This window comes from Ranitomeya variabilis, chromosome 4 (assembly GCF_051348905.1).
Source record: "Ranitomeya variabilis isolate aRanVar5 chromosome 4, aRanVar5.hap1, whole genome shotgun sequence".
Taxonomy (NCBI): Eukaryota; Metazoa; Chordata; class Amphibia; order Anura; family Dendrobatidae; genus Ranitomeya; species Ranitomeya variabilis.
Window position 1 is genome coordinate 726,300,709 of NC_135235.1, and position 13,520 is coordinate 726,314,228.

Consider the following 13,520-nt stretch of genomic DNA (forward strand, 5'->3'; position numbering starts at 1 on the left):
ATGGCTTTCAAACGATTCGCCTCTGTGATGAAATCCACGTTATTCTGCAGAATCTTTGCAATAATGCCGTCCATCTTGCTCTGTTTCTTGCTCCTCTCCAACCCGTATGAACACTGTATATATAGTTTCACGACGGCCAATCGCAGCTTTTCGACTTTCAGGGGGCGTTTTTAAAAGCCGGATCCGGAAAAAAAAACGGACGAACCAGATGAGACGGATCCGGGTTTTTGCCGGATCCATTGTCCGGATCCGGCAACAAAATGGATCCGTCTCATCCGGTTGCCATCCGTTTTCCTGAAAAAAATCTGGATCCGGGGATGCGGCGCGACGCCGGAAACGGCATCCGGCAAAAAACCTGATGTGTGAAAGTAGCCTTATCCACACTGCCCACAGATCATTCTATATGTTATACTATCTTATGGGTCCTCTTTGTACTGACTGGTGTGAACAGGTACAAGGCCCAAAGCTAGCTCACACTGTTCACCAGTCAATTTTCAATTTTACCAAGGTGTATCAGCGCAAATATTCAAATACTTTAGTTTTCCGTTAATTGTCTTATTCGCTGCAGATAAAACCTTAACACTTGCACCACTATTTTCATTTTATACTTCTAAATAACACATAGAACAGTACCAGCAAAATACCCAAGATGGTGCAAATTACAGTCTCACCCACTGACTCGCTGGGATAAGAGCAGCTGTGACTTCAGAGCTTCCAGGGCCAACTACACCCTCATCACACCCTCATTTAAATTTTTGCTAGACCTTGCACTTAGTGCATAGACTTTATGAGTCTAGAAGTCCCACTTCCTCACAATTTCAAAAGAATGTTTAGGAGACTCTCCTTTATGTCTAATACAGGGTGTATCAGAGTCCCTCTTCCTACTAATTTTTGGAAGTTCTTGCACTGTCCGCATAGGATTTGTGATTTTCAGAGTCCCTTCATAAAGTAAACAGGATGTGTCTCACTATGTCACACACCACATGTCCAGATAAGGTATTAAAATAGTAAAATTACATTTACAATGAATGTTTTTTTCACCATTGAAAGCAATGAGAAAATGGAAAAATGCAGCAAAGGGGCTACGTGTAAACACAAACTAAGGGGTGAAGGAAGCTTATTTTTTCTCTTTTTTAAATTGCCTTATATACAAGAACGAATGGTTTTACTTGTAAAGCACATTATATGTTATGAACTGGTGGTTTAGGAGCAACATGGGACGTGCTCTGGAGGAGGTGGTACCTGTACTGACCGCAGACCCTGAACTTAACACAACAACTAGAAGTAGCCGTGGGATGTTCCAGTCACTCCCTAGACACATCGTCACAGCTGGAGGACTAAATACCCCGAAAGATAGAACAGGAAAGCTATCTTGCCTCAGAGAAAATCCCCAAAGGATAGACAGCCCCCCACAAATATTGACTGTGAGTGGAGAGGGAAATGACATACACAGAATGAAACCAGGATGTAGCAAAGGAGGCCACTCTAGCTAGATAGATAGGACAGGACAGAATACTGTGCAATCAGTATTAAAATACTAGAAAAATCCACCACAGAGTTTACAAAAATCTCCACCACCTGACTAAAGGTGTGGAGGATAAATCTACTTCTCCAGAGCTTCCAGCTAAACTGAATAAATCCATGCTGACAAGCTGCACTAGAAAAAACATAGAATGAACTGAACTATTAAGTCCACAACATGTGGACTGCAAAGAACAAAGCCAGGACTTATCTTTGCTGATCTGGTCAGAATAAAAGGGAAATCCAAGCAGAGATGTGAATCCAGCCAGGAAACATTGACAACTGGCACTGACTGAAGGAAAGAGCCAGGCTAAATAGCCGAGCCAGAATAGACAATCAGTGGAAGCAGCTGCTGACTGCTAAATCCAAGGAGCAGCCGTACCACTTAAAACCACCGGAGGGAGCCCAAGAGCAGAACTCATAAAAGTGCCACTTACAACCACCGGAGGGAGCCCAAGAGCGGAATTCACAACAGTACCCCCCCTTGAGGAGGGGTCACCGAACCCTCACCAGAGCCCCCAGGCCGATCAGGACGAGCCAAGTGAAAAGCACGAACCAAATCGGCGGCATGGACATCGGAGGCAACAACCCAAGAATTATCCTTCTGGCCATAACCCATCCACTTGACAAGATACTGAAGCCTCCGCCTCGAAAAACGAGAATCCAAAATTTTCTCAACCACATATTCCAACTCCCCCTCAACCAACACCGGGGCAGGAGGATCAACAGAGGGAACAACGGGCACCACATATCTCCGCAACAAAGATCTATGGAAAACATTATGGATGGCAAAAAAGGCTGGAAGGGCCAAACGAAAAGACACCGGATTGATAATCTCAGAAATCTTATAAGGACCAATAAACCGAGGCTTGAACTTAGAGGAAGAAACCTTCATAGGAACATGACGAGAAGACAACCAGACTAAATCCCCAACCCGAAGCCGGGGACCAACACACCGACGGCGGTTAGCAAAACGTTGAGCCTTTTCCTGAGACAACGTCAAATTGTCTACCACATGAGTCCAAATCTGCTGCAACCTGTCCATCACAGAATCCACACCAGGACAATCAGAAGGCTCAACCTGCCCCGAAGAAAAACGAGGATGAAAACCAAAATTACAAAAGAAAGGCGAAACCAAAGTAGCCGAACTAGCCCGATTATTAAGGGCAAACTCGGCCAACGGCAAGAAAGCCACCCAATCATCCTGATCAGCAGACACAAAACATCTCAAATAGGTTTCCAAGGTCTAATTAGTTCGCTCAGTTTGGCCATTTGTCTGAGGATGAAATGCCGAAGAAAAAGACAAATCAATGCCCATCCTAGCACAAAAGGCCCGCCAAAACCTAGAAACAAACTGGGAACCTCTGTCAGACACAATATTCTCCGGAATGCCATGCAAACGAACCACATGCTGAAAAAACAACGGAACCAAATCAGAAGAGGAAGGCAATTTAGGCAAAGGTACCAAATGGACCATTTTAGAAAACCGATCACAAACCACCCAGATAACAGACATCTTCTGGGAAACAGGAAGATCCGAAATAAAATCCATGGAAATATGCGTCCAAGGCCTCTCAGGGACCGGCAAAGGCAAAAGCAACCCACTAGCGCGGGAACAGCAAGGCTTGGCCCACGCACAACTCCCACAGGACTGCACAAAAGAACGCACATCCCGCGACAAGGAAGGCCACCAAAAGGACCTAGCAACCAAATCTCTGGTACCAAAAATCCCAGGATGACCAGCCAACACAGAACAATGAACCTCCGAAATTACCTTACTAGTCCATCTATCAGGAACAAACAGCTTCCCCACTGGACAGCGGTCAGGTTTATCAGCCTGAAATTCCTGAAGCACCCGCCGTAAATCAGGGGAGATGGCAGAAAGAATCACCCCTTCCTTGAGAACGCCAACCGGCTCAAGGACTCCCGGAGAATCAGGCAAAAAACTCCTAGAGAGGGCATCAGCCTTAACATTCTTAGATCCCGGAAGATACGAGACCACAAAATCAAAACGGGAGAAAAACAGGGACCATCGAGCCTGTCTAGGATTCAGCCACTTGGCAGACTCGAGGTAAATCAGATTCTTATGATCGGTCAAGACCACAATGCGGTGCTTGGCTCCCTCAAGCCAATGTCGCCACTCCTCAAATGCCCACTTCATAGCCAACAACTCCCAATTGCCGACATCATAATTGCGCTCCGCAGGCGAAAACTTTCTGGAAAAGAAGGCACACGGTTTCATCAAAAAACCATCAGAATTCCTCTGAGACAAAACGGCCCCTGCCCCAATCTCAGAAGCGTCAACCTCAACCTGAAATGGAAGAGAAACATCCGGCTGATGCAACAGAGGGGCAGAAGTAAATCGGCGTTTAAGCTCCTGAAAGGCTTCAACCGCCGCAGAGGACCATTTCGTCACATCAGCGCCTTTCTTCGTCAAATCAGTCAGGGGCTTGACCACACTGGAAAAGTTGGCAATGAAACGGCGATAAAAATTAGCAAAGCCCAAAAATTTCTGAAGGCTCTTTACAGATGTGGGTTGAATCCAATCATGAATGGCCTGGACCTTAACAGGATCCATTTCTATAGATGAGGGAGAAAAAATGAAACCCAAAAAAGAAACCTTCTGAACTCCAAATAGGCACTTAGACCCCTTCACAAATAAAGCATTATCACGAAGGATCTGAAATACCATCCTGACCTGCTTCACATGAGACTCCCAATCATCGGAAAAAATCAAAATATCATCCAAATATACAATCATGAATTTATCAACATAATTCCGGAAGATATCATGCATGAAGGACTGAAATACAGATGGAGCATTAGAAAGCCCGAAAGGCATCACCAGATATTCAAAATGGCCTTCGGGCGTATTAAATGCAGTTTTCCATTCATCACCCTGTTTAATACGAACAAGATTATATACCCCTCGAAGGTCAATCTTAGTAAACCAACTAGCCCCCTTAATCCTAGCAAACAAATCAGAAAGCAAAGGTAAAGGGTATTGAAATTTGACCGTGATCTTTTTAAGAAGGCGATAATCAATACAGGGTCTCAAGGAGCCATCCTTTTTGGAACAAAAAAGAATCCTGCTCCCAATGGTGAGGAAGACGGCCGAATATGCCCCTTCTCCAATGACTCCTTAACATAACTCCGCATGGCGGCATGCTCTGGCACAGACAGATTGAAAAGTCGGCCCTTAGGGAACTTACAGCCAGGAATCAAGTCAATAGCACAATCACAGTCCCTATGTGGAGGAAGGGAACTGGACTTGGGCTCATCAAATACATCCTGGAAATCTGACAAAAACTCAGGAACTTCAGAAGAGGGGGAAGAGGAAATTGAGATCAAAGGACCGTCACTATGAACCCCTTGACAACCCCAACTAGTCACAGACATAAAGAGGTTATGAAGAATATGTACACTGGCGCCTAAACACCTGAAAGGGTAGAGTCTGGACAACATAATCTTGAATACTCTGTACTCTTGCAGCAAGTTGATCCACACGAGAAAACAAACCCTGAACATCCATGCCAACGCCAAAATCCTGAACCACCCAGAGATTAAGAGGAAAAAAAAAGACACAACAGACTGCAGAAAAAAAAATGGCTCAGAACTTTTTTTTCCTTCTTTTGAGATGCATTTAACTCATTGTGGGCCAGTTGTACTGTTATGAACTGGTGGTTTAGGAGCAACATGGGAAGTGCTCTGGAGGAGGTGGTAACTGTACTGACCGCAGACCCTGAACTTAACACAACAACTAGAAGTAGCCGTGGGATGTTCCTGTCACTCCCTAGACACCTCGTCACAGCCGGAGGACTAAATACCCCTAAAGATAGAACAGGAAAGCTATCTTGCCTCAGAGAAAATCCCCAAAGGATAGACAGCCCCCCACAAATATTGACTGTGAGTGGAGAGGGAAATGACATACATAGAATGAAACCAGGATGTAGCAAAGGAGGCCACTCTAGCTAGATAGATAGGACAGAATACTGTGCGGTCAGTATTAAAATACTAGAAAAATCCACCACAGAGTTTACAAAAATCTCCACCAATCTCCACCAATTCAGCTGCCCAGTAGGATTTTAAACATGGCAGCAAATTACTTCGTTATTTAGTCTAACATTGCATAGAGAGGCTTTACAGAAGAAACATCAGGTATCATAGTACTGTAGGTATGTGGTGGCTTCCTTACGGCTATGCAGTCCCTCTTTTAATGGAATCGGCACTTGTTTATTTACTTGTTGATTTATTCATATGTATATCTGGTTTTTAACCTTTTTGTGTTTAATAAATTATATTTTAATTTAAAAATACCACCTGGTCTGGAGTCTAATATATAGTAGACTATCCAAAAAAGTGACATATGTATTATGTATTTGGTGGTATTTGTTCCCCAGATAACGGGGCATTACACTGAGGGCAAATTTTTGTGAGTTATATCATTTTTCCACTGTTGTTTAAACAGAGCCCATCCACATGGATTTCAGAGCTAAAGAGAGTTCTTGGCAAGCGAAAGCAAATAATATTTTCAAAAAAAGTGCGGTTCCTGGTTCTACTAACACTTCCAGTACCAATCAAGAAGTCATTAGAAAATATAAAAATTTAGTACACAAAAAACCGAAAATTTGGTGGACTAAAATCACTTTAGAAAATTACATCGCCCAGAAAATCATTCCCAGGGGATTAAGAATAAATTTATTTCCAACATTCGATTTGGATGATGACAATTTGGTTCAGAAGTGGATTAAAGCAGCCAACACATGCTCTTTTGAGTTTATTAATATTATTATAGAAAAAAATGCCACTACCTTAAAAACTATAGAAACTGAAATCGAAACATTGCAAAAATCTTTGCAGCAGGAACTAACAGTAGAGGCATTACAGAGTATGATTTCCAATCTGGACAAAGACATTGAGAAATGGGAGGAGAATATCAGCCTTAACAAACAAAGGAAATACAATAGGGATATGACGGATTTTGAAAACAACAAAATTTTTCGTTGGCAAATAAAAACCATTCACACCTCTAGAAAGACATCCCGAAGTTTGTCTGTTACATCTCTTTCTTCCATGAGTGAAGGGGGTGAATCCAACTATCATGGACCTCGCACAAGACAATTGTTTCATAAGAAATCCACACTAAGTGATACTGACCCTAGAGGAGACGGAGTCAAGGTAATTAATTTATCTTCACATATTTTAACTGACTCCCAATTGAAAGTTTTGCAGAAAGGTCTTACCTTCTCACCTACATCTCCTTTAAGTCCTTTTACGGCAATTAAAGATCTACATTTACTTTCTAGGAAAATAGTGTTGAAAAAACTGCACCACAAAGAGGACATGGGAAAAAACACTATAGATAAAGACGAACAAGAAGCCTTGGAAGCATTGGAATCACTGTTGGAGGAAAATGAATCAGAAGTGAGTAGATTCCCAATGCACATAATTAGCAAATCACATAAATTTCCCCCTCTAGCCACAGTACCAGTGGTTGAAACCTTCACCAAGATGGTGGCAGCAGACATAGAAAGGATCCAACAGACCAAAAAGAAATCTAGGTATAACCTAACGGTGAGGGAAAGAAAAGCATTGGACGAACTCACTAAGTGGAATGATGTCGTTTTCAAAATGGCCGACAAAGGAGGCAACATAGTTATTTGGCCCAACTCACAATATGAAACTCAGGCAAATAAGTTGTTGAGTAATCCCAAAGAGTACAAAAAGCTCACATATAACCCTACTTCGGAATTTAAATCTGAGTTGGTGAACATCCTCACATTGGCCTTTGAAAACGGCATCATCCCCAAAAAATTGGTGGATATTCATCAAAAATTGGAGCCCAGGATAGCTACGTTATACCTGGTCCCAAAAATTCATAAAAATCAACTGGACCCGCCGGGGAGGCCCATAATAGCGGCCAACGAAGGGCTATGTGAAATTGCTTGTAATATCATTGAACACTTTCTCCAACCTTTGGTCAAACAATTGCCTTCGTTTGTTAAAGATACTACCGCAGTCCTGGGACATCTGGAAAACATCCATCTGACAGAAAATATGGTCCTGGTGACTGCAGATGTTGAGGCTCTATATTCATCAATCAGGCACACAGATGGATTAAAAGCCACAAATAGATACCTCACACATAGTAACATTGACAAGGATATGGCCAATTTGATTCTTGCATTGCTTGAATTTGTTCTTACACACAATGTATTTACATTTAACGGGAAGGTGTACAGGCAATTACAAGGTACGGCTATGGGGGCAACTTGTGCCCCCTCATACGCCAATTTATTCATGGGCGCCTGGGAGTGGTCAATTTTTCAAGGAGAAGAAATTCCGGGTGTAGAGCGAATACACCATTGGGTCCGATATATTGATGACATTATGTTCATCTGGGAAGGACCCACTGGTGATTTGGAAACTATGATGCGGAAACTTAATAATAATGATCAAAACATTAAGTTGACTTACAAATTTGGTCATCAAATAGAATTTCTGGATCTTTACATTTCAGCACAATCAAATGGACAAATTTCCACTACTGTATTTCGTAAACCAACGGCCACAAATGCGTTACTCCACGCATCATCCTCGCACCTTAAATCTACTATTAACGGGATACCAATTGGACAATTTCTTCGGGTCAAACGAATCTGCTCTGAACAATCTGACTTTGAAATTCAATCACAAGATTTAAAAAGAAGATTCAAAGATCGTGGATACAACAAAAAGATCATTGAAAAGGGATATAGGAGAGCCAGGGACATCGAAAGAAGCAAATTGTTACATAAAAATCAACCGGCCCTTGACAATGATAAGTATGATAATCAGGTAAGGTTTATCACAAATTATAGTGAGGGGTGGCACGATCTCAAAAATGCTATCTTAAAACACTGGCCGATTTTAAGAACCGATACCATTCTCAGCAAGATCTTACCAGAACGCCCTTTATTTGTGGCAAAAAGGGCCCCTAATCTACGAGACATACTGGTACATAGCACCTATGACCCCAAAAGAAGGAACACCTTGAATAAATCGGGAGAACGTCAGGGTTTTTATCCCTGTGGTTTGTGCAAAGGGTGCGCTAACATGCAAAAAAGTCGCACCTTTACTAATTATAATGATACCAGAGAGTTTGTCATACGGTCCAACATCACATGCCGCACAAAAGGGGTTATCTACTATGCCCAATGCCCATGCAAAAAAATTTACATAGGCATGACTAGTCGTGAATTAAAAATTAGAGTACGGGAACACTACCTTGATATTGAGAAGGCCAAAACAATCAAAGATGAAAGCACTCTCAAAACACTCCCAAGACACTTCAAGAGATTCCATCAAAGTAATCCGAGGATGCTAATAATTAAAGGTATTGATTCCATAGACCTCGGACCTAGAGGGGGTGATGTTAGTAAGAGGCTAGCCAAAAAAGAATGTCAATGGATATATAGACTGGGTACACTCACACCCCAGGGACTTAATGAAAATTCTGGGTTCGGTGCTTTTCTTTAAATTTTTAGTCCATATTTAATATTGGTTCTGGAGGTGTCAGGTAGGGGTTTTTTAATCAATTTTAATCTGTATGTCGATTGGTTTTATTCTAACCTTTTTTGTCTATGTATTTGTTGTAGTTATTCCATTTGTACGGGTTGTCTTGACATTGAGTCTATTTAAGCGGATATCTTTGGCTGACATTGGAGGCCATCGGAGGTGAAGAATAAGAAATCAGCACAACATCTTCTACTAAAAAGCAGCCTTACATTAATAACAAACTTGACTGGATGCAACGAGTTTGGTCTACACCAAAAAGGACTCATCAGAAGTTTCGTAAAATTTTCCCCTAAGTATTGGAACTTCCTAGACGGATGTGGGAGGCCCATTAAGGTCATAATCTAATAATAATTTTCCACATATATGGATGAAGATACAATGGCTAACCATTGACTATTACAAATGGACTTTCATTGATATAATTATTGTAATTTGTTCTAGTATGTTCTTCCTAATTTATGGATTTTTAGATACCAACTAACTGTATAATGTTCTGATATTATCATCCTAGGATAGGATTAGGATCATTAATGTCCTGAACTTTACAAATGGACTTGATATAGGATTAGTGCATTTACCTATCACATCAGGGAATGGTCCTTTTTCCTCTATTGGCTATATGCATCCAGTTGATTATGTTTATTAATTTCACTGTCTCATTATTTATTTTCATATTATTTTTTATTTTATTGTTTCACACATATTTACAATTTATGCACTTTATTGTACTCACAAGAGGGAGGTAATTATATAGATTTAGTCACTTATTTTTCGGGTTTTTTTACACATACCTTTATACCCCACCCTGAGAGGTGTGCATGCTTCGGTGCTGGAACCTGGTGGTGATGGGGGGTGGACCAAGGCGCTGCTCCAGGCACTCACATCATAACTGATGGGGGCTTGTGTCACCGCTGGTCCGTCCGACCATCACCTTTTCACACAACCAGGCCATCATGGATGCATGCGCCATTATTCTCTAGGTTTTAAATGCGTCCTAGACACATATATTCTGTCATTAAATAACAATGAATCACTATTAGTATTGCAGGACCCCTTTTGGAGTCAGCCCTAGTATATGTATCTACTTAGCACTCCATCACTTTATTTATGGTTGTTTGTACTTTATACAAGCCCAATATATAACACATTTTTAAATAAATATTCACACATTTTTTATAGTTTAACCAGTTACATTTATTTATTTACAGCACATTTAAATCTATTATTGACATGTTTTTAACAATATTTAGCAAATGCACATATTTGGCTGCACAAGTACTTATTGACATCCCGTTCTGGGTTGTAGTTAGCTTCATTTAACATTGCACACGGCACTTTCCCAATGAAGTAGGCTATCGCTTTGATAGCGACGCAATAGCGCTGCTCACGCATGCGCAATAACCTTTTTACAGACACTCCGGGACTCAGTATCTATGGACGCGCCGCCGGGCGTTAACAGCATGTCACTTCCTTAGTAACGCTCATCCGGCATCACTCACGCATGCGCAGTAACCCTTTTACAGAAATCTCGGGATGTTATATCCATGGATGCGCCGCTGGGCGGTAATAGCGTGTCACTTCCTAGGAAACGCTTATCCGGCGTCACACACGCTGCCGCAATAGTTCCCCATAGTAAACCCTAGTATCCAGTAATACGTAAGGACACGTTGTAGGCGGAAACAATCATTCTCTGGGCCATCCTCCAATAAAATGTCCTCCAATTGTAATAGCTCGTTTACACATAAAAACCCGGCACTTTCCCCTGCTAAGACACGCCTCCTGATGAAGCTGTTTGTGAAACGTGCGTAGAGGCAGAGGGACGCCGAGGTATTCCCCATACCACAGCACTTCGGTAAAGTACTATATTTACACTGTGTTTATCAGCCTTTTGTTAACAGAATGTTATCACTAGTCCGTGTATCCTATCTTGGTGCCTAATACAGGCTTGGGTTACAGTTGCGCTTAAACAATCCAAAACTAACCAATTCAGCTGCCCAGTAGGATTTTAAACATGGCAGCAAATTACTTCGTTATTTAGTCTAACATTGCATAGAGAGGCTTTACAGAAGAAACATCAGGTATCATAGTACTGTAGGTATGTGGTGGCTTCCTTACGGCTATGCAGTCCCTCTTTTAATGGAATCGGCACTTGTTTATTTACTTGTTGATTTATTCATATGTATATCTGGTTTTTAACCTTTTTGTGTTTAATAAATTATATTTTAATTTAAAAATACCACCTGGTCTGGAGTCTAATATATAGTAGACTATCCAAAAAAGTGACATAAAAATCTCCACCACCAGACTAAAGGTGTGGAGGATAAATCTGCTTCTCCAGAGCTTCCAGCTTAACTGAATAAATCCATACTGACAAGCTGGACTTGAAAAAACATAGAATGAACTGAACTATTAAGTCCACAACATGTGGACTGCAAAGAACAAAGCCAGGACTTATCTTTGCTGATCTGGTCAGAATAACAGGGAAATCCAAGCAGAGATGTGAATCCAACCAGGAAACATTGACAACTGGCACTGACTGAAGGATAGAGCCAGGCTAAATAGCCGAGCCAGAATAGACAATCAGTGGAAGCAGCTGCTGACTGCTAAATCCAAGGAGCAGCCGTACCATTTAAACCACCGGAGGGAGCCTAAGAGCAGAACTCACAAAAGTGCCACTTACAACCACCGGAGGGAGCCCAAGAGCAGAATTCACAACAATTATATTTTCGTAATTTAAATGCTGAACCAGCAAATCACAATGGCGCTAGTCACAATGTGCCTGAAGCCAAAGCAGCAGGCAATCCGACAGGTGTGGTGTGTAAAACTGCCTTAAAACCGATAAATAAATGAACAGTAAAAGATAGATTGCTGCGCTGAGAGGCACTTACAAGTGCACGTGTGGTCCTGTAAAGGGTGGTCGGACTTGCGTGGTAGTTTCCTGCCCAATGTCCACTTTTATCAGATGCGGGAGCATCCTCCCAAAGCTGCAACACCCCGTGAAAACGCTGGTGTTCACAGCAGTTAGCCTCGGCCGATGGCGCCGCTGTAGGAGTAGCGTGGTGAGCGGGGGGCGTGACTGAACGGTGACGTCACCTGTCCGTTAATGACTGACGTGTGTAGGGGCCAATCTCCCTGTACATTTTATTTTCGGTTTTAGATGTTTTGTTGTCACTCCTTAAAAGTGGCGTAATACTCCAACAACATTCATCCCAAAAGAAACCTGTGAGTCAGAGATGCATCCAGCCATCTTCCCCATGCTGTTCTCATTCCAATTTAGCGCAGTTTTCATCCATTTCAGCAATTTTCCTGCCCCCTCAGTCTTCCTGGAAAAGTCTGCTGAGCATGCGACCTGTTGACTCAAATATCAAGCACTGAAGTATTTTAGTGCTCGCTCATCGCTAATAATGACTGCTATCTGTGTGGGATTCTAGATGTTTAAAAGGGTTGTCCACTACTAGGACAACCCCTTCTTATTCCTCATGATTGGTCTATTGAACCCCTTAAGAACCAGGGTTATTTCTGTTTTTGAGTTTCCATTTTGTGCTCCCCTTCTTCACACAGCCATAGCTTTTTTTATTTTTCCGTCAATATGGCCATGTGAGGGCTTGTTTTTTGCAGGACAAGTTGTACTTTTGAAAGGCACCATTTATTTTACCATACCATGTAAGGGAAAATGGGGGGAAAAATGCAAATAAGGTGAAATTGCAAGAAAAGTGCAATTCCACAACAGTTTTTTTTTTTTTTTTTTACCATGTTCACTAAATGCTAAAACTGACCTGACATTATGATTCTCCAGGTCATTACAAGCTCACAGACACTAAACTTTTTATTTAAGTGGTGAAAAAAAATTCCAAAGTTTTTAAAAAAGGAAAAAAAAAAAAAAGTTGCCATTCTTCAAGACCCATAGCGTCTCCATTTTTTGGGATGTTTTTATTGTTACCATTTTGGTGTAGATACGATCTTTTGATTGCATTTTATTGCAATGTTGCAGCGACCAAAAAAACAATTCTGGCGTTTCAATTTTTTTTCTCGCTACGCCATTTACTGATTGGATAAATTATTTCTATATATAGATAGAGCAGGCGATTCTGAATGTGGTGATCCCAAATATGTGTATATTTGTTTTTTTTATTTGTTTTTTTTGGGGGGGGTGAGAGGGGGTGATATGAACTTTTATATTTTTTTATTTTTTAATATTTTTAAAAACATTTTTTTTTAAATATCTACTTGCTTCAATAGTCCCATGGGAGACTAGAAGCTGCACTTGTCTGATTGCTTCTGCTACATATAGCAGGGCTACAAAATATTTTCCACATTCTGAACATGAAAAAGGCTTCTCCCGTGTGGAGTCTCTGGTGTCTTAGGGTGAGTGTCCACGGTCAGTAAACGCTGCGTGTTTGACGCTGCGCAGAGCTGCAGCGTCAAACACGCGGCGTCCAGAT